The 22,504-nt window shown below is 39.2% G+C and overlaps 1 protein-coding gene across 5 annotated transcripts in view; it reads left to right on the forward strand.

Moving 5' to 3' along the window:
• Positions 1–4,735: 4,735 nt before the first annotated feature.
• LOC149007439 (AFG1-like ATPase family protein) overlaps positions 4,736–22,504 on the forward strand; it is a 104,319-nt gene continuing 86,550 nt past the window's right edge. For 2 of the 5 annotated variants that reach the window (XM_089165733.1, XM_089165734.1), the window contains exons 1-2: positions 4,736–5,092; positions 5,739–5,835. The gene's annotated coding sequence lies outside the window, so the exon portion shown is untranslated. Of the gene's footprint in view, positions 5,093–5,735; positions 5,836–22,504 lie in introns of all 5 variants that reach the window. The other 3 variants (XM_089165737.1, XM_089165736.1, XM_089165735.1) reach the window with 2 other exon arrangements.

A 22,504-nucleotide genomic window follows, 5' to 3' on the forward strand; every position in this document is an offset into this window, starting at 1 on the left:
ACCTGTAGAGTAGTCTAACAAAAGAGATTACACAAAAAGGAGTGAGTTTGAATGAACTTAGCAAGGCAAGTTAATTCACAACAACAAAAATAACATGATTTCAGAACATAACATGATGCAATGCGATATGAAACAAACAATGAATGTATGAATTTACTCTATGTATCAGCATCTCTACAGGCAGACATGCTTTAAGTCATAGCACCATACTTCTTTAGGAGGGTCTCATCACACAACGCCGTTTGGTAGTGGGTCCTTCATCCTTCAGGACAATCCATGGCTGGGGTATAGGTCACCGCTCTCTCACATCACCATTGGTCTAAGTACTGGAGCATGTCAAGGTAAAACCTAGCCCAATGCATGGCATCTACTTAGTCATATCAACTCAAATCTAGATACGTCCATTCCTCGCCCCTAGCGATCCTTTCTGGTATCCTTCACACTAGAGTTAGCATAGTCCCTAACTACAGACTCATCAACCCTATTGGTCATCCACAAATAATAGATGGGAAGCTCTCATGTCCCCTCACGGGTTGGTTACCGGTCTTGAGCGCCCATGAGCCCAAGTCTACTATTTGCAACCCTACCAATAAATGGCCTCTCACGAGTATCCACAATGTGATTTATGTCCTCTCATGGATTGGTTACTAGTTTTGAGCGCCCATGAATCCCCATTGCTACCACGGGTCGTTCGGTCTCAATACCCTTCTGAATCGGGTCTGATATAACAGGGGTATTTCTAACCAAACACTGCTAGACAACCAATGTTATGAAAATCAATAATTCTGGAAAGTGTCAAAGGGCATCATTGGAAACATCCCATACTATTTCCACTGATGTCCATGGACAGAAATGTCAAAATGACACTTCCCAATCCCAAATCATACCTAATCAATCACATTCTCAAATCAGTCACATCATACATAATGACATCTCATCATATAAAAGAATATGTAAAAGCATGATCAATTCATTAAACAACATACATGAGTAAGCATGCATATATACTTGAATAATGAAAAAGAAAACATAAGTAAGGTGTTACTATACTTACATCAGTACATCATAATTAGAAAATACAATATCAGCGAATCTAAGAGTTTCCGTCATTAGAAACTAAAATACACGCAATCTATGTTATTATGGAAATAACTGTCCTTACCTTAAATAGCGTTGATGATTATCCAAAGATCAAAAAGAGAGGTTCCAAACCTAGCAAATAAATCCTAAACAATCATAGATATAACATTAGGAAAGAGGCCTAAGATGATCTGATGCTTCGGTTTGAGAAGCATAGGACTGCAAAATATTTGTGGGAGGCAATGAAGTTCTAGTACGAAGGGACTTCCACCACAAGAGGCTACCAGCTCGGACTACTTTTGACGATTATAAAATGCGCCAGGGTCACACCATGAGGCAGCATATAATCATTATGTCGAACATGATTAGTGAGTTGAGTGCATGTGGGCACCAAAAAACTGATGAGGAGCAAGTCTCTACAGTCATCAGGTCACTGCCGAAGACTTGGGAGCATATGATTAAAAACACTACCTACCAATTTGGAACTCTACGAGTTCCGAAACTCTACGAAACTCTACAAGATCCGAAACTCTACAAAACTTGCAGGAAACCTTTAGAACAGTATTCTAACACTAGAGGAGTATAGATTAGGTATTAATAATGATTAAAAACACTACCTACCAATTTGAAATCATGATTCCCCAATTTGGTGAAAACCCTAGTTTTCGATGAAAAATTTACTATGAATCCAAGGGAAAAATTAAAGAAGATTAGACCTCATTCTAGAAGATAATCTGAAGTCATACACAAGTCCATCATGAAAGACAAATCTAATCAGGCTAAGAAAGTGAATCAAAAAGGGAGATCATGGTTTCATGAGGGTTTTACAAGGATCATGGCGAAGATTAATGCAAATGTCATTAAACCTTGAGAATGGAAGGAGATTATGGAAGAGATGGTTGCTAAGATGCAACATCTTCTTCATAGTCTCAATCAAGAATAAGATCATAGAAGAATAAATCACAACACAAAAGAGATCACTAACCTTAGATCGAAGAATCGGAGTTGAGAGGCTTGAGATCTTGCAAAAGTTCTTCGAATTCACCAAGGAAAGCTTTGAGAGAGTCTTCCCATGTTCTATGGGAGTTTTGGAGGCAGAGGATACTAAGACATACGAAGTTTGCTTAAATAGAAAGTGAAAAACCCTAAACAGAGGATTTTCTCAAATTTGACACCCTGTTGGTCGATTGGCCCAATCGACCACCCAGTCAACCAAGCTGGTCAACAAGGCCGAAACAGGGAATTGAAAGCCCAACTCAAGTCCAAACCTAATGAGCTTCTCCCAACACAACATATGACTTACCTAGTATAGAAAAATGCCTACGAATCATGTCTAACTATACTTCAAGTCCATCAACTTGACTCATCTTCAACAAGCTGCACTTTCCTTTCTAGTTCAGAACAAGCTTCCAAGTATGGAACACCATCATCAACTTCCATGGGTTTTGGATCAAACACCATGTCTTCCACTGAGATGGCCCATAGTTGGCTTCTTCCTTTACTCCGGGTCTTCGGACCTACAAACAACCGAGTCTTCGGACCTACAAACAACCGGGTTTGGGTCAAGTTCAGGGTTAGGATAGGGCTGGATTTCACAGCCCTTGTCTATTGTGATAGTACGACAGCTCTTAGCTATGTCAAGGACCCCTAGTATCATGGGAAGATCAAACATATACAATTGAGATATCATTTTGGTAAAGACATTATATCAAGGAAGAAAGTTGTACTTAAGCACATATCTACTAGTCCGATGGTAGCTGATCCTCTTACCAAATCTATAGCTAATGATGCTTTTATTTCTCATGTACAATCATTGGGCTTGCGTAGATTGTGACTTACTTTAGTACTGAAACTTTCTTATTATTGAGTAATATGAGTTCATTCTAGCATTTATTTTTTTCCACTTTCTATGTGATTGTGTTTCTTCTAGCTTAAAATGAGACATGTCAATAGACAAGAGAATGGCTCACTCACACGAGCATTCACCTCTAGCACCTTGGAGGCGAGCATAGATGAGATGGATTGTGAATAACTTTGTGTAGGTCAATTCATAATCATGATGTCACATTGATTTGGAATCAAGATGAGTTTCTCTATTGTGAAGAGAATCGACATGAATGTTCCCACTATTCATGTTGCCTATAGGAGCTAGGTGCGAGTACTTTATGTGGCACTAGGGTGACAATAATAAAGAAACTCGGGTTAGGCGCAAGAGGTTGCGACTAGACTAAGACCTGTATGGTGTTGAGAGGGACATACATTATATTGAGTATAAAATGCTCCACCATAGCATGTATATCATACTATGTGTGTTTAGCGATCATTAGAAATGAGAGGATGGATCCTTGCTCCTTTCATTGTGTGAGTCCTGGACCTTATGGTCCACTAGTATTCTTAGTGACTTTTGTTGACATCATGAAACGAATGGTTGATATGGCTACTTTGGGGTGTTACCTATGGTCATGATAGATTCGATCTAAAGGGGCATTACTGGGAAAGGAGTCAATCCTAAGTGTAGTGATGGTCTTGGGTGAAAGGAAAGATTTGATTCAACTGCACCCTAAAAGTGTTTGCTACCGCCAACTATATGTGTTACAATAGTGAACATTTTAAGGACAAGAAGGTGATTTCTTAGAGGGATCGAGATACCTTTAGTTTGATGATCGAGTTTGAATAAACCTAGGACACTATGGTATACTAATGCTTATTGATGTGTTTCTTTGAGTGATGTGCCATTCTGGCCTTCTAGGAAGGTTTCTAGTTTGAGGCTCACGCATGTAGATATATCATCGTACAACCCATTTGCTAGTATGACTTGTGGATATTAGTGTCTGGGACACAAGAGGTCTATGTATATGGGATACATAGCAAAGAGCTCAATATATGTATATTTGGGATATACATGTGTGTCTGAGACACAAGAGGTCTATGTATCTGGGATACAAAGCAAAGAGATCGAATGTGTATATCTGTGATATACATGTGTGTCTGAGACACACTATGACAGAGAGATTAACACTTGCCTTGTGCAAGTGGGAGATGTATGGATTTATTAGGGCAAAACTGAAAAATCACTTTTAGGGCAATTATAAAATATAGGGTTATATATTTGTAATCACTGCATCACTTGACAGAGAATAATTCGTGTGTGAGATTTTTTCCAGAAAAGGCGGTTCCCTTACTCTCTTTCTCCCCCTCTCCAAGAAAACACAGGAAGTGTATTCTTTGTGTAGATTTTCCTTTTTCTTGCTTTAGATCTCTATACCATCCTTCCACGGCATTTGGGTTGTAGAATTTATTCCCTTTCTTAGAGATTGTGGAATCAAACCGGTGGAGCTTTGGTAAAGGAACGAGGACGTGGATCTAAATTACTTCCGCTACAAATATTCTATATTTAAGAAAGCGAATTCAGGTAAGGATCTTTCCCCTTCAATTATGTAATATAACTTACAAATACATATTCTGTTTTTATTACCGGTTTAAAGCAATTGAATTGAAGTCGAACCACCCAACTCGAACCGCTAGTTTGCGCTGGATCGAACCGTCAAAAGGAACTGAATGTTTGTTGATTTTTTTAATATTATAATCAATCCAGCCGTCCGGGCTGGCTTAAGACCCAAGCAAAATCCGTAATTCTGTATATGTTCCAAGCGATTTTATTGGTTTCGCCGGGTCGTTGGCATGGAAGTCTGTATGCTCCATCTTTTTTGGTGAGATGCATGGATTGTGGACTTTGCTAGTTACACGTGTGCAACCCCCCGTACATGCTATTAATGCACAATCCTACCATCTTATTCACCTGAAAAACCGTTACAAAGCGAGCGTACAATGATGAAATTACATGTTTCTTCCCTAAGAAAGTTAGATCCCCCTTTTTTTCATCTAGCTTTCAAACCCTCCCAATCTGTCACAACCGTAATTGCAGCTCTTCTGCGTCGTCCGCTGCTCAAGGACCTCTGTTTCTCTGATTTCTCGGTTGTTACTCGTTGCATCTCCTCTGCAAATTCTTCAGGTAATTTCCCTTTCCCTCTTAACCTCATTTCCCCCTTTTTTTAATTTTCGGGTTTGCTTTGGGTTTCTGTTGTGGATCCCAACATCAACTAGAATACATTGTAAGAGGATCACAGAAATGTTGCATAGAGTTTTGAAGTGTCTTCATTACTGACTATATTGTTTTTTCATTTTACTCTCATCTTCTTCTCGTCGAAGCTTCTTCATCGATCATCTTCACGTTCTAGTTGGATTTCTAATCTGGAATGTGGCTTTCTTCGCATTTGAATAGAAATCTCACTAATCTTTTTCTTCTTGACTTGGCAAGGATCGCAGGTGGCTGAGCATCTAATTAAAGGGATTTCTTTTGTGTTGTTTTGATTGCTTTCTGGTTGAGAACTCTGATATGAGCCCTTTTCCCCCATGTTTTTGTTATGGGTTTGGGACAGGCAGGAAATGCCCAAAAAATTGTGGGAACAATGGATGATGCAATATTCAGAGTAACCTAGTCTGGTTCTAAACTACGAGTCTTAGATTAGTATCCTTGAAAGCTAGACTATCGAGAATGCTCCTTGTCACTTCTAGTTCTGTTTATCATTTAGTTCTGAAATAGACCACTATAAAGTTAATAGATGCTCCTATCTCTCTGAATAATGGTTTTTCAGCAGGATGTGGCTTAATTTATAAATCGAAGTCTTTGTAAGCTTTCTAGAGGAAGAAGCTGAGGGTGGGGGAGGGAGCAGTGGGATTCCTGAAGAGGAAAAGGTACTTCTGTGATATCGGATAACTATAAAAATGTGTATGTACATTTTTTTTTCTTAATCTCATTTACTTATAGAATCACCCCACAATATATCTTATTAAAGCATATCTTAAAGTATTTAAAAACTTGAAAGTAGTTTCATAGCCTTCCTTTTGCTGGTCCTGCTTTTGAACTGAATTCCTGGATTTGAAGTTAGTTAGACAGTGATGATCACAAAAGCTTTTCACATTTTAAAATTAATATCAGTCTTCTCATTTCTCTGTACTTGCAACCAGATGGTTGTTGATACATCAAATTCTTTGTATCTACAATCAATTTGTACAAATAACTAATGTGTATGTAGAACAGTGCAACCACCTCCATATTGGCTTAGGCAAAAGAACTATTGTCATCATAGAACTTTTCCTACCCTGAAAAGTCATTAAAGGTGAGATCATCATTCAAAAATTAATAGGACAAAGAAAGAACCTTAAATTCAACAATTTCAGAGAAATTTAATTCTTGGGCATACCAAATTGTTTCCTCAAAGAGAAGGAAAAAATAGAAAGCTAGAAATCTAGAAGAAAACTGGCGTTCGTGAAGACAATTCCATTTTACAGCCAACAGATTATCGTGCAAATTGGTGCTTGGTGTGAGAATAGTTAGGTCTGGGACTAAGCCTTCCTTTCTAATCTATTTGGCATGATTCACATTTTAACCATGAAACATAAAGAGGATGTACTTTTGTCATCTCAAGATATAGAAGAAAACTACAATTACTATGAATAATGGAAGGGTAATATAATTTTCTTGGGAACTTCACTGCATTAAGGGACTCTGCACTTGCGTCAATTACTATGATTCTACATGCAGCAGACCCGCAGAGCTACATTAAAAGGAAATCAAGTTTTAGGAGAATCATCAAAAGTAAATGGAATAGAAGGTACAAAACAACAAAAACACAGCTCATATTTTAAAGATAAGTAAAAGAGGTTTTTTGTTAATTAAAAGGATTACGTTCTCCTGAAATGAAGTGGTGTATGTGAAACCCAATTTAAGATTAGGATTTTTTTAATTATTATTATTATTTTTAATGATTTCCCTAAAATTAAGGGTTGCCTAGAATCATCCCAGCAATCAAATGAACACAAATATGGGAAGGGTAGGGTTTTAGCAAAAGCAAAGGTGGGATGATTTATTTGATAGTAGGATATCCATATGGGATGTAACAAAGTGATGGGGGATGGGTATTATTGTTAAATACAGATGAGGATCTAAATTTGGAGGTTATGGGTTTAACAAGATTATATGGGATGGAAAGGGATTAAGTTTGAGGCTTAACAAAGTTTTTATGGGTTGGATCTTGAAAGAAAACAAAAACTTTTTTATCCCTTCCTTACTCTTCCTTTTGTTTCTTTTCTTTTTCTGTTTTTCTTTCTGTTTTCTGATTCTGCTGCGAGGAAGAAAAGGCAGGGAGAGGGGGGCTCAGACGGTTAGGAGGGGAGGGGGTTGTCACAGGGCAGGGTAGGGGTGGGGGAAGGGTCTGAAGGGATCGTAGGTGGCAGGGGAGGGGGTTGAGGTGTCTTGGGGGCCTGGGTATGCTGACACCTAGGGGCGGCAGCAGGGGGAGGGGCTGGGGAGTTTTGCGCAGATCAGTGGAGGTGGGGCAGTGTCTTGCAGGGGCTAGGGGAGGTGATGGAGGGGCTGGGGTTTGCTGCGGGTGAGGGGAAAGGGGTGGGAATTACCTGCAATGGAGAGGAAGAAGAGGATAGGGGCTAGGGTTGCTTCACTTACTTGGAAACTTGTTGAGCACTTGCTGGAATTTTTGAAGAGTGCTAGACAGAGTTTGCTGATCTTTGAAGAAGATACTTGACTTGAAATCTACCATGGCTCCCTCAAACAGGAATCCACAACTTTAAATTCTTAATCAAATAATCAGACTTAACTTTTACAAAGAAAGAATAGGATATTTATAGTCTATTAAAGACTCTAAACGTCCCTTTATAGAATAGGATCCCATCACAAATAATCTCAACCGTCCACATTAAGTAATCAAAGATCTAATGAAATCTCCTTGAAAATGGATCCCCCCTAAGACTTAAATTTTAATGGAAATCTTCTTGTAATAACGACTAATAAAAAAGCCTATCCTTAAAGAAGAATCCCAGTGACTCAAGAACGCATCTTTAACTGAAATTGGACTCTGAACTGACTAGCACTCTTCTGAAAAATAAAAATAAAATCATCAACTAATTATGGCTGGACTGACTAGAATACCCCTCTTTAAGAGGATTTGGCCAGCCTAAGTGAGTGGCCTTGGGGCCCACTCTAGGGTTTTGGCCAAGGGGAGATTTTTGGTTCACATTAAGTGGAATCCATTTCGGGATGTATAATCTATCTAATATGGAAGAGAATCCACCCCCTTTCACTTGAAAATTCAACCCCCATCTCATGAATCAACTTGTCTGTAACAGAATAAATCTATGTAATCATATTCAAGAAATCATCTGTAATAGTACAACAGTTTGGAAACCCAGAAACAGATATAATTGAAGAGAAGAATGAGAGAGGATGGAGAGGAGAGGAGGAAGAGAGATTTTTTGCAAGCAAGACTCCCCCTTCCCCACCTACTTTATAGAAGAATGGTCAAAGATAAGTTTAGGATATCATTCCTAAACTGAGTGATGTGAACATGGTTGAAACATCCCCCCCCTTCCAAAAAAAAAGGGCCCAAAACTGAAGACCAAAGAAGTCAATCCAAAGCTGGCCGTATACCCCTCAAGGGCATTTTGGTAAATTTCCAGGCCTTTCAAGGCTCAATATGGGTCTAGGTTGAATCCCCTCGGGTTAAGGATGTAATTTTACTTTTTTATTTGGGTTAGTAAATTTTGAGTTACAAAAAGTCCAAGTTGATTATAAGTTAGTTGTGGATAAGATAAGATTCCTTATCCAAGGGAGTTTTATCTTTTAGGAATTTGTTTTGTTTGGAGAGTTCTGTTTTGGGTTAAAGTTGTGCCTTGAGTCCTAAGTTATCTTCATTAGCATGTGCTTTAAGTTAACTTAAAGTGTGTTTAGTAAGATCCAATCTTAGGGTTGAGGTTTTGTAGTAATTTGATTCCATTTTGAGTGTTTTGGTCTAGAATTGGGATCCTTATCCATTAAGGATTCCCAACCACAGTTGAGAGTCTTTTCTTTCAAGGCTATATATAGCCTATTCATGTAATATAATTTTCAGCTTTTGATGAATAAAGATTATTAAGTGTTTAGTGCCAGGTGTGTTAGGGCTCCTTTGAGGGGGACCCTATGGTTGTCAAGTGAGCATTCTAATTTTCTACATTCCGTCATCAATTGAATCCTTCAAGTATTCAAGTATTCAATCACATCAATCAAGTTTACAAGAATTTTCAAGTCTTCGATCACCAGCCCTCCCATTCCTGGCGGCCCCAAGTATGTACAAAGCTTCCCCACCCCTCCCCCACCTCCCCTAAGCCATTGCACCATACCCTGTGTGATGTAGTACTGTATTTTATTGATCAAAACAATAGCCAAATAGGACCTTTCACAGAGAATCAAGTTCAGATTTGATAGACTTAAGATGAAATGGAATTTAGATGTGAAAGAGGGTTAAACTAGAGTGGTATTATAAGAATAACAGAATAACAAAATATGGGCTGAATAGATCTTCAAAACAAGGGCAGAACTATGATGAAGAAATTGAAAGGACAATATGAGGGAATTGAGAATAACAATGTAACACTCGGGCTTCACACCGCAAGGTGGATCGATTGGATCGAACACCAACCTACCTTGATCAAACATAAGGATTCTCCATAGAGAAAGAATGCTAATAAAGCAATTTGATTTCAATTGATGAGTTATGTTTTCACCTCTTACATAAGTCTCTTTATATAACATTCTAAAGGGACATAAACATTAATGGTAACATCCAACCACTAGCGAACACCACCTACCTATTAATAACCAACTACTACCAAACTATTGACAAAGGAAAACTTCTTTGACAATGAGTTCTTTTATTTTTAAACTACAACCCCTTTTATTGACTTTTCAAAAACTAGACTTGGGCTTAAGTTTAGACTATGAAGTTCAACATATGTGGGGTAACTTTAAACCACTAAAATAGTCCTAGCCCATAAAAGCCATGGGCTAATTCATGTGATAGCTTTAGGACTTTGATGGGCCTAACCCAATGAGTTTTTTCTTTCTTAAATATGCCCTTAATTCTGCATCCACTCTCCCCGTCTTGAAAACATTCGTCTCCGACTAATGAATGAATGACATGTAATGTTCATACAAATCAGGATCGAGTTTTTTGGAATCATCAGCATAAATCCAAGTACTATCATGTCATTGAATATTCTTCCATTTGATAAGGAAAGCATGGTATCCAGTGCCATGACGAGTGGTTTTGTAATAGTCATCCAAAACCTCCTCAATGATGTCAATGATTGGTGGCTTGAGTTGGAGCAGCCTCAATATTTGTTCAGTGTCTCCATCATTAGAGTGGTGTCCTACACTAAGATGTAAGTCAGTCACATTGTAGACATTGCTTATGTTCATTTCTTCTGGTAACTCGAGTACATAAGCATTTGGTCCAATGTGTTTCAGCACCTTGTAGGGATCCATCTTCTTTGGATGGAGTTTGTTGTTGACCCCATGTTGGAACCTTATTGGGTTAACACGAACCATCACTATGTCTCCCGATTGAAACTCCACATATCGTTGATGACGATTTGCTGTAGCCTTGTATACATCATTGCTAAAAGCTATTCTTCATCGAACATAAGCATGTACCTCTGTGAAATGACGCAAAAATTCGTCAACCTCAATACTCACGCGTGCTTGTGGTGGTAGTGGAATGAGGTCTATAGGCCGTAGGGGTTGAATTCCAAGTAGGATCTCAAAAGGAGTACGACCTATTGTACGATTAACTGAGCTGTTGTAAGCAAACTCAGCTATGTGAGTATGGACGGCCATGTCTTCTCATAGTCATAAACCAAACACCTCAGTAAGTTTCCCAAGCTTCGATTCACCACCTTTGTCAGCCTATAACTTTGTGTTAGTTTTCAGCAACAATGTTTTCCAAAAGTAGCTCATGAACTTGACGTCACGATCTGAGACAATGCTACTTGGTAGCCCATGTAGTCATACAACCTCCATAAAGAATATCTTTGCAATGTGAGATGCATCAAAGGTCTTGCGACATGGTATAAAGTGAGCCATCTTTGAGAATTGGTTAACCACAACCATGATGGAGTCGTATCGCTCTTTTGTTGAGGGTAGCCCAATTACGAAATCCATACTAATATCAATCCAAGGTGCATGAAAAACTGGTAATGGTGAGTACAGACCTGTATATTGCTTGGTTCCTTGGCTAGCTAGCAGACTCTGCATCTTTTGATTACATGATCAACATCCTTTGCAATATGAGGCCAATAATACCGATCGATAACTTGTATGATTGTCTTATCCTTGCCGAAATGACCTCCCAAACCTTTGCCATGCAACTCACGAATGATGTGATGTCGTAGGGAGGAATTTGGAACGGATAACTGAGTTCCCAAAAACAAATACTCATCGTGAAGTGAGTATTTATGAAGCTGCCTGCCTTGCTATAACGCCCTTGTATGGCATGTTGAAATCTTCGTCAGATGCGTACTCATCACGTATCTGATCAATGCTAACTGCATGTGCTGAGAATGTGCTAAGAGTAAGTACTTTTCGGTTCAATGCATCAACCACTGTATTCTCCTTTCCTGCTTTGTACTTCATTGCGAAAACAAACTCTTGTAGCTAAGCAACCCATTTAGCGTGCCTGTTGCTAATCTACTTCTGTGAATGTAAATATTTGAGGGCCTCATGATCAGTATAGAGAATGAACTCTTTGTTGATGAGATAATGTCTCCAATGGTGTAACACCTAGACAACAACATATAGCTCTAGATCATATGTCGAATAGCGTCGCTTGGCATCATTGAGTTTCTCGCTATAGAAAGCGATAGGGTGCCCTCCTTGCATCAATACACCTCCTAGACCAATATGTGAGGCATTAGTTGCTACCTCAAATGTATGGTTAAAATCTGGCAGGTGAAGTATTGGAGCCTCTGTCATCTTTTGGTTGATAAGATGAAAGGCTTTGGTTGCCGCTGCTGTCCACTTGAACTCACCTTTGCCTTGCTTCAAACACTCGGTAATAGGTGCCATGACTGCACCAAAGTTCCCAATGAATCTCCTGTAAAACGATGCAAGTCCATGAAACTACGAACCTTGGTGATTGTCTTTGGTGTAGCCCAATTTGTTATACTTTTTATCTTCTCTGGATCAGCTTCAACTCTTTGTGATGAGACAATAAAACCAAGGAACACAACCTTTGGCAGCAGAAAGGAGTATTTCTTGAGATTGATATATAGCTTCTCATGGCGAAGCACTCTCAAGACTTGCCGTAGATGATCGATGTGATCGTTTGGATGCTTGTTTTAGATCAATATATCATCAATATATCATCACTGTATACAACCAAAAATCGACCAATAAAAGGATGGAGTACGTGTGTCATCACCCTCATTAATGTACTAGGTGCATTCGTCAGACCAAAAGGCATGACTTTCCATTTGAATAGTCCATCCTTGGTCTTGAAGGCAGTCTTCCACTCGTCTCCAGGCCAAAAACTAATCTGATGATTGCCACTTCTAAGATCCAATTTAGAAAAAATCATAGCCTCAGATAACATGTCTAACATGTCATCAAGCTGTGAGATAGGAAACCTACACTTGACTATAATCTTGTTGATTGCTCTACTGTCCACACACATGCGCCATGAGCCATCCTTATTTGGAGTTAGTAATGCTGGTACATCACATGGACTTAAGCTCTTCTGAATGAATCCTTTATGTAGCAACTCATTCACTTGTCATTTGAGTTCATCGTGCTCTGTTGGGCTAAGGCAATAAGCCGGTAGGTTTGGTAAGACCGAACCTGGTACCAAATCAATGGCATGTTGAATATCGCGCATAGGAGGTAGCTCATTAGGCAACTCATCAGGAACCACATTAGAAAAATCAGAAAGTAACTATTTGATGGGTGGAGGGAATATCACCTCAGGTGGAGGGGTAACTTCCCTTGCAACAAGAGCCAATACCAGCCCTGTATCATGGCTAGTGTGAATGAACTCCTTGTGAGGAACAACCAACAACTTCTTTTGCGGTATGGACAACAACTTTTGTGCTTCATTGGTCCCCTTTTGGTTGGTCCTTAAAGACCTCCGCTGACGCATTTCAGCTGGGACATTGACTGGGTGGAGGACAGTGTGAAGTCCTTTGAATTTGAATACACTGGTTTTTCTTCCCTTCAACTATAACATCTTTATCATACATCCATAATCAACCAAGTGTGCCGCCAATCCTCTCCTTTGGTTTCAGCCACCAAGATGCGGCTTACTATATGAATGCCATTAGCATCATCCTCATCATATGCAGCTCCATTATAGTCGCCATCATCGAGCTGGTATGGGAAAAGATCAGGATTTTCTTCCTCTGCTGACTTTTCAATCTCGGCAACAACATTAATCTTTTGACGGAGTGGGCATTATTTAGCATAATTTCCAACCTCTTGACAATGAAAACATTGTGCTTGGCTGCCCCTAGTCATAGGAGCCTTGCCCTTATCTTGTCGAGTAGGAAATGTGGGCTAAGTAGGGGTTGTTGTATTAGGTTTTGGTGTTGGAAAATTTTGCCTAACCTCCCCGGCTTGATATCCAAACCTTTTGTTGTTGGACGCCAATAATTCTTCTGCACGTAGGGCTTTTTCAAAACAATCCCGCACATTTTCTACATCCACAACGCCAATGGCCCTATTGATTTTAGGCCATAAACCCAGTCTAAAACGTGACAAGATTTGGATCTCCCTCTCTCGAATTCCTATACGAGAAGAAAGAGAGTCAAATTGTTCCATATATTTTGCAACTGACAAGTTCCCTTGACGAAGAGAATTTAACTTGTCTTGTAGTCGCAATCGAAAAGTAGATGACAAGTACTTTTCTCTCAGTTCTTCCTTCATTTCCTCCCATGTAGTAGGAGCTCTACCATGATCTTCCAATTCATATTCGCGAGTTCTCCACCATTCACTTGCAGCTCCAACTAGCTTGGTACGTGCTAACTTCATCTTTCGTACCTTCGATAGTTTGTACCAATCAAAGTAGTCATCCAACGTTGCCAACCAATAAAAAAAAAAAAAAAAAAACTTGAGGATCATGCTTACCCGAGTATTCTTTGAGTTCAAGCTTAACCTTGTGAGAGTCACCAACATGCCTATTGAATGCAGGTTGTTCTCTGGCTAAATAACTTCGTAGGTGTTCCTCAAAAGTTGGTTGCACGACTGGAATCCTTTGGGGTCCTCTCCCCATATTTCTCCGAGTAGGAAAATTGGCTACAGAATGAGCTGGATGGGATTCTTCACCAAGTGGAGGGTGAGAAGCATGAATTGAGGCAGCAACTTTGGCCTCCATTTCAGGGGAGGGAGTTGGTTGTTTGAACAACTCTTCAAGATCTGAGAACCTCTCGTTCATTTGCTTTTGGTTCGTAGTGATTTGGTTGCTCAGTTGTTGAACCATCTCCATCATTGCCGCCATAGAATTAGTTGGACTGGATGGTCTAGAATTTTCACTCCTTGTCATGACTCTGATACCAAATAATGTAGTACTGTATTTGATTGATCAAATAGTAGCCAAATAGAATCTTTCACAGAGAATCAAATTCAGATTTGATAGATTTAAGATGAAACAGAATTTAGATGTGAAAGAGAGCTAAAACTAGAGTGGTATTATAAGAATAATAGAGTAACAAAATACGGGCTGAATAGATCTTCAAAACAAGGGCAAAACTATGATGAAGAAATTGAAAGGACAATATGAGGGAATTGAGAATAACAATGTAACAACCGCACTTCACACCCAAGGTGGATCGATTGGATCGAACACCAACCTACCTTGATCAAACACAAGGATTCTCCATCGAGAAGGAATGCTAATAAAGCAATTTGATTTCAATTGATAAGTTGTGTCTTCGCCTCTTATATAAGTCTCTTTATATAGCATTCTAAAGGGACATAAATATTAATGGTAACATCCAACCACTAACTAACACTACCTACCTATTAATAACCAACTACTACCAAACTCTTGACAAAGGAAAACTCCTTTGACAATGAGTACTTTTATTTTCAAACCACAACCCCTTTTATTGACTTTTCAAAAACTAGACTTGGGCTTAGGTCTAGACTATGAAGTTCAACATATGTGGGGTAACTTTAACCCACTAAAACAGTCCTAGCCCGTGAAAGCCATGGGCTGATTCATGTGATAGCTTTAGGCCTTTGATGGGCCTAACCCAATGGGCTTTTTATTTCTTAAATATGTCTTTAATTCTGCATCATTGTGCCTCCCCTTTCTGCATGACTTCCTTTACCCCTTGTCCATACTGCTGCACCTGTGTAGCAGTATTCCCAGAGCCCATAACTTCCCCAGCCTCTCCCCTACCCTCCGACGACCCTATTAGGCCCTCATCCAACTCTTCCCTAAAACCACAGCACCCCCACTTCCCCTACAGCTACCCTAGGATCCACCCCCACTGCAGTTTCCATTTCCAACCCCTTAAGCCTCCCTTTTAACTCCAATTATCTCGTATCACCCTTTAGGTATTAACCCTACATTTCCCTCCTTATTTAGCCTTGTTTTCATTATGTTCTAAAATTCTGCACTGCACCTTCTTCGTGGGAAGAATTTTACAGAATTTTAAAGCTTCGAAACCCTCTTGAGTTTGATAAATTTCGGATCTGAATTACTGAGAACAGCAGGGTGTTTGAGCCTTAGAACAACCTAAAACCCCAGTTTCAATTCAGTCTGCCCCTTCGCTGTAATTTCCTAGGCAAACCTAAATATAGGGAAATTACCTTTATACCCGTAGCCCTAGATCCTGGTTTCCATCATTGAGTTACCGAAAATAGAAAGTCATCATTGTTTGGAAAAAGGAAACTTTTAGAAAGGAAATTGTCCTAGATATGATCTTGCTTGTTGACTAAGCAAATGGGAAAGGACAAGCTAGTAAAAAGTAAATACTAGCTAGTAAATACAAGCTAGTAAGCCCATGACATCCAACGCTCCCCCGTAAGTTGGAGCATACAAATCACCCATGCCTAACTGGTAACATCCATCCTTGAAAGCAGATCCAAACAAGGGCTTGGTGAAGATGTCACAAGCTGCTTTGTGGTAGGTACAAAAGGAGTGTCAATTTTCTTCTTAAGAATGGCTTTGGCATCAAAGTGGCAATTGACCTCGATGTGCTTAGTGCGCTCATGGAAGACAGGGTTACTAGCAGTATAGATCTTGATTGTCAACAACAACTTCATTGGTTGAGTGACTGGCATTCCTAGCTCAAAGAGAAAAACTGTAACCGCATAAGTTCAGCAGTGGGTTTGAGCCATTGCTCCATATTCAGCATCACTAGATGACCTTGCAGCAGTGGATTGCTTCTTGGTTCACTAGGTGACATGATTTCCATTTACAAAAGTGCAATATCCAGTAGGGGACCGTCGATCGTCATTGGCTTCTGCCCAATTAGTATAAGAAAAGCAAGTAATAGCAGTATTTCTTAAGATAAATGCTAGATGAGTCCCTTTGCAGAGGCTCCCTTAAGATATCTCAAAATGTGCTGCCTCACCATGTATTTTCTTGGTGCATGAATTGGCTTACAATGCGAATGTCAAAGGATATGTCTGGTCTTGTCACGTAAGATAAATTAAGGCACTTGTACTGCTGGGATCATCAAAATGTTAACTATTAATGGAGTGAAAGTGCTGGTGAAGTTAAGACTTAGCTTCAGCTATGCCAGTCGAATCATTGCCATGTTGATAGTGTCATCTAAATATACTACAAGACCATCACTTTAAGAACCTGATGTCGAACTAAGACAGAATGTTTAGAGTAGCATTGTGAATCTCCATAGTGAGTAACGACGGAGCTAACTTGTCAAACTGCGCTCGTGGAAACTGTTTCAGCCAACAAATTGCCTTGTCTGGCTTACATATTCTTTTTGATGCTTCCCCCTGAGCAATTTATCAAGGAGGTTACTCCATATACACTTCTTACTAAAGATCTTTGTAGAGGAATTCACATCCAGTTGATACAATGACAGATTAAGGTTGACACCTAAAGAAATAGTAATACGAACAGAATTCAGTTTGGCCATAGGAGAGAAAGTTTCAAAATAATCAACATTGAATGTTTGTATGTTGCCTTTAGCAATCAACCGTGCTTTAAGACACTCAATCGAATCGTCTGCAAGGTACTTAATAGGGTAAATCCAAAGCCAGCGAGTGACATCCTTATCAGGAGGAAAATCTACTGAAGACCACGTTTTATGTGATAATAAATGATGTAACCCAAATTCTAGGGTTTATTTTGATATCAAACCCTAAATTGGGTCACTCCATGATCCTCTCTCTAAGAACCAGAAATCTTATGGGACTCTATTGGAAGAAATAGGGTTTTATTACCCAAACAATACCCAAGATGGGATGGGATCAGAGGAAAGGGGAATAAATTTTAAGCCAAATTATAACCTACAACAATAACTTTGGGGTTAGGAAAGTCCAGGATTAGGAATTTAGGGATATGGGGTTCTTTTGTGATAAGGGTCATGAAGAAAATATTTCCTAACGGATCTGTTAGGTTAATGTTTTATGATCCGGAGGATATGCAAGCCCATCCCATGGGAGATATGGGATAAATTCCTTGAGATGGAAAACACTGGTTATATAGGTTTCAGAATGGGCTGAAACTTAGTGGGAATGTAGGAAATAATATTGGAGGTGATTCCCCAACTTTGGTGGGTTTGAATGGCTAAATCGAAAGATATTAAGGTTCTTTTTTTTAGAGTCTTGGGAGGTTGGAAAATTCAAGAAAATAATTATGTCTTGAAATCGGTTTGTGAGAATGGGGTCAGATTAGGATCTAAGGTCACTATGTTTGGGAGGATGAGGCTCTTAATGTTTAGGAACAGATCTAACGGTTAGATTGGTGTAGATTTCGCCTTGAAATTCGGGTCTCAAAAAAAGTCCAAAAATTCAAGAAAAGAAAAAGAAAGGGTGCAATGAATGAGGGAAGAAGAAGGAATGCTAGTGATGGGGTTGGGGAGGGGCTGTACTGACTTGGAGAAGGGAAGAAGGCTGTTGTAGTGTTGAATTGTTGCTGTAATTCAAGAACTCTTGCTAAAATTAAAAAAATGAAAAGCTTGTACTTCAACCGTGGCCCTCCCAAGAAGACCATGATGTGGATTTCCTCCAAACTCAAATATGTATTCAATTCAAAGTGGGCTTTATTTATATTTATAGCCTCAAATAAGAAATAGAAAAGGACTTTGAGTTGGAAAATCAACTAGACCTCTTATTGGCTTATCCAACAACTCAACTGCTGCTCAACTACTTCTCAACTAATTTGACATAAAAAAACTCTATTACTAACTACTTCTCAACTACTTCGACATAAACAAACTCTATAACTAACTCTAGAGGACTCCTATCGAAATTCTAAGAGAAGATATGGAGTCCTAAAAATAAGGATTTAAAGATGGACTCAAATCGTGGGATCCCAACCTAGCTGGGAATCTCACCTAAACCAAGACTCTTAAATAAATGGAAAAAATACTATTCTAAAAAGTAAAATAAAATTTATGTAAGGTACAGACAACACCTTGGACTTGATAGGACCGATACTTATCAAATTTGGGATTCTTGGGGGGAGGGTTGCTGTTTAGTTTTTATAGTAGCTTTCCACCAAAAGTGAGAGAGAGCCTTATAATGTGATTTTGGAAGGGTTGCTGCAATTAATGGAAACACAAATGACTGATGTAAGGAAGGAAGATGGGTTGTAGAAACAAAGTTAGCATCCAGATATATATATATATATATATATATATATATATATATATATATATATATATATATTTTTTTTTTTTTTTTTTTTTTTTTTTTTTTTTTTTTTTTTTTTTTTTTTTTTTTTTTTTTTTATATATTATTGGAAGATTGTAAAGTACAAGAGCGAGTACCTTTTCAAAGACCGACTGGTAAGTTAGTTGGATCTGTGGAAGTCTAGGTTAATGGGGAAGAGCCTGAGATGGAATGATAGGAGCTGGTGGTGTTGGGGGATCGCCATTGTTGCCGTTGTTGATACACAATCACTGGATGAGATTGATTTTAGTAATAGTAAATTTGGAAGCACAATTGTAGAAGGTTCGCTATCATGGATTTCCTTAGTGAAATCATCAGGACATGAGTAAAATGGAGCATCTTCAAAGAAGGTAACATCAACACTCACCAAATGATAGTTTGATTGCGGAGCAACAGTAGCCTTTTTGTGTATGTGAATTTTCATGGAAAATACATTTGGTTGCTCGGGCGGAGAGTTTATTTAAACTAGGTTGCAGAATTTGAATACAACAAAAACACCCAAAAATACGTTGTAGAAGGGAAAACAAATGGGTGTTAGGACACAAAATAGAAAATGGTAATCTATTATTCGACACAGATATGTATTCGATCAATTAAAAAAAGCAGACAATAAGAATTGCATTACATGAAAAATGTCATTCTATGATGCTTTCCTAGTTTACATGCTTTGCATTGAAGAGAATGGGTAGATTGATAGCCAGGAACCATAAGTTGTTATTTGGACAAGGAAGGATGGCCAAGATGGAAATGCCACTGAAGTGGAGTGATACTTGTTCCGGAAGCAAAAGCAGTGGAGGGTCCAGCAGTATTTAAGTAGTACAGACCATCTTGTTCAAGCCCTGCACCAGTCATCCTCATTGTCTCAGATCTTGAAAAACACAATAAGAGGGAAGAAAAAGTGATAAGAGTGGTTTAGGCTCTTAGCAAGTTGGCTAACAGAGAGTAAGTTCAAAGGCATTTTAGGTACAAATAGAACAAAAGATAAAATTGATGGAATCTATAGAGAGATTGTTCCATGTACAAGTACTTTAGTAGAGGAGCCATTAGCCAAATTAATAGGGGAGGAATTAATATACTTGGTTAATTATGAAAAGAAATGAAACTTACCAGTCATATGGCAGGAACCACATGAATCAAGGATCTATAGAATGGATGTAGATGTGGTGAGAGTTACTTGAATTGCTAGTTGGTTCACAGGTGTTCTCCGCAATTCCTGTGTTGGCCAATTCATAAGCCCAGTGTGGTTTGCCATGTTCTGCCCAACATGCATCAATAGCGTGATTGGGCTTTCCACAAAAGGTGCACTGGCAGGAGGATTTACCAAGCTGTTGTCCACAATGTCCAATACAGCCATGCCACGTCCACAAGTCTGTCCATGACCTTTAGGAGAGGGTTTTCCACGGCCAGCCACAAAAGCAGAGTTCTCCTTAGAAGAATTATTAGAAGATTTGAAGAAGCTGAGGACTAGCTGATTCAATCGAGAGAAGATTTTATTGAGGAGGGAACCTTCTCTCTAGTAAGCAATTGACTCTTGACTGTTTGATAGTTAGGATGAAAACCGCAAATATAAAACTGAGTATATTGGTCCTTCGGTTTTTCAAGGTCGTTGGTGATGGGCTGGTAAATACATAGTTCCTTAAGTTAGTGATATGAACCAGGCCTAGGGCAGAGGGCAAATTGGTAATTCCCTAGACTTAGAGTCTAGCCCAGGTACTTCCAGCAAAAAGGGAAGGGTTTAGGGTTTTCTAATGGGGCCTGCTGAGATTAATAACCACATCTGAATTCAGTTGCAAACAATAAGTTCAGATTTAAAAAGTCAAAGTCAACAGTCAAACTAGGGTTTGTTGGTTTTGGCTAGGGTTGGGAAAGGACTTAGGCTGCTGGTTGTGCTTCACAGAACTGAATCTTAATAATATCTTCTCAACCAGAAGAGATCTAATTGATAGGAAACTAATAAAATCAAATTGCTGGGATTCTAGAAATGTTCAGAAATTTCTGCAACTTCTTAATATAGAAGATGAAGTGCAGAATTCTTCTAAGTCCAGATCTAGGATGGTTTAGTCAAACAGAGGTTAGGGATATGATCTAGAGCTAGGGGCAACACAAGGGAAAGAGAAAGGAGGTTTAAGGGGTTTGGGAATATGACTTTCTTACTAGGGTTAAGACTGAAATGTGGGGAAGAAGAAGGAGAAGAAAAAGCTTAGGGACTCTAGGGGAAAGGTTAGAGTGGAGGGAAAAGAGCAAGGGAAGGGATAAGGGAGACTTGCGATGGGTTTGGGTGGGTTTCTAAGGTCTGAATAAGAGGGAAGCGGACAGTAGAGCTTGCAGCAGCAAGGGGAGTGGAGAGGAGAGGAGAGGTAGTGGACAAGGGAGAAGGGCTGGGATGGGGTGGGGGCTCTTGACTTATGTGATTACTTGCTTTACTTGAAGATTGATTGATGAACTTGATGAAGATGCTTCAAAACTTGCTGCAATGCTTGAATGAATGCTGGAATTGAATGCTTTGACTGTTTGAATGCTTCAAAGAATGCAGAAAATTAAACTCTTGAAAGTTCTGACACTTGCCAAGGTCCACCCACACAGGAGACCCTGACTCAAAACACTCAATAGCTTTTATTCATCCAAAACTAGCCCAAACTGACCCAAAACCCTGAATACTGACTCTAAATTGGAATAAATCTGACTCTAAAAATGGGGCAAATTGCCTCTCTTAAGGGGTTTCAGCCAGATTAGGAAGGCCTTTTTAATCCCTCTTGTGGGCCCCACTTGATGACTCTATTGGGGGGTTTCTGTGTTCACATCAGATATCCTTTTTAAGTACTGAAATAATCACTTAGAGATTTGTCTCCTGGAAAAACTGTTAACTTTTTCTTCATACAATTCATAGGTATGGGGGTATGGGGGATGTTCTTAGTTTGGGAGTAGCTTTCATGGAGGTCTCCCCACACTCCCTTAGCTAAAGTATGAAACATTACATTGGTAGCAATGCAGGGCTCAACACCATCACATAACCAAATTTTAACAACTCTGATCCACTCATCATGAGCAGCAGGAAGCAGGATCCTTAAGGCTTGGTGTAGGTAGGGCCTCCTTGTATCTAAGTTTTCCCTTGGCATGGATATAGGCCTCAATGACTTGAGCCCATAACAAATAATTAGAGGCACCACTTATTTGATGGTGGTGATCTGTACACAGCAAGTTTAGGTTCAGCCGTAATAAGACCCTAGAAAGAATATCCAGTAGGATTACTAGTCACTACAAGGACAGAATCAGCAGGATATGAAAACATGGGGTTGTTCTAGCAGTATGTTACAAATCCAGGGTCAATCAAGGACAAAAACAGCAAACACCAGCAGAATATGTCAACTGTAGTATTGTACCAGCATTATAGTCCAAATCCAGAGGCCTACACAGGGCTGTTTCAGTAGTATCTCCAAACTCAGGGGTATACAGGAGGCAAAGAAATAGCAAAACAGGGTCCAATTTATAGCAGATTCACATAGTAATAGGTTAAAAAAAAAGAAAAAAAAGAATATAATGACGGTACCTGAGTAATGGAACAAGGTAAAAAGTGGCAGCTAGATATGGCCATAAATTAAGGACTGGTTGGTTACCAAGTGTCTCTGAAATAGATAAGCAGCAAGCAATGAGCAGAGCAGTCTGTGAGATAGA

The sequence above is a fragment of the Hakea prostrata genome, chromosome 8 (genome assembly GCF_041222555.1).
Source record: "Hakea prostrata isolate BN-2017 chromosome 8, UWA_Hpros_2, whole genome shotgun sequence".
Lineage (NCBI taxonomy): Eukaryota > Viridiplantae > Streptophyta > Magnoliopsida > Proteales > Proteaceae > Hakea > Hakea prostrata.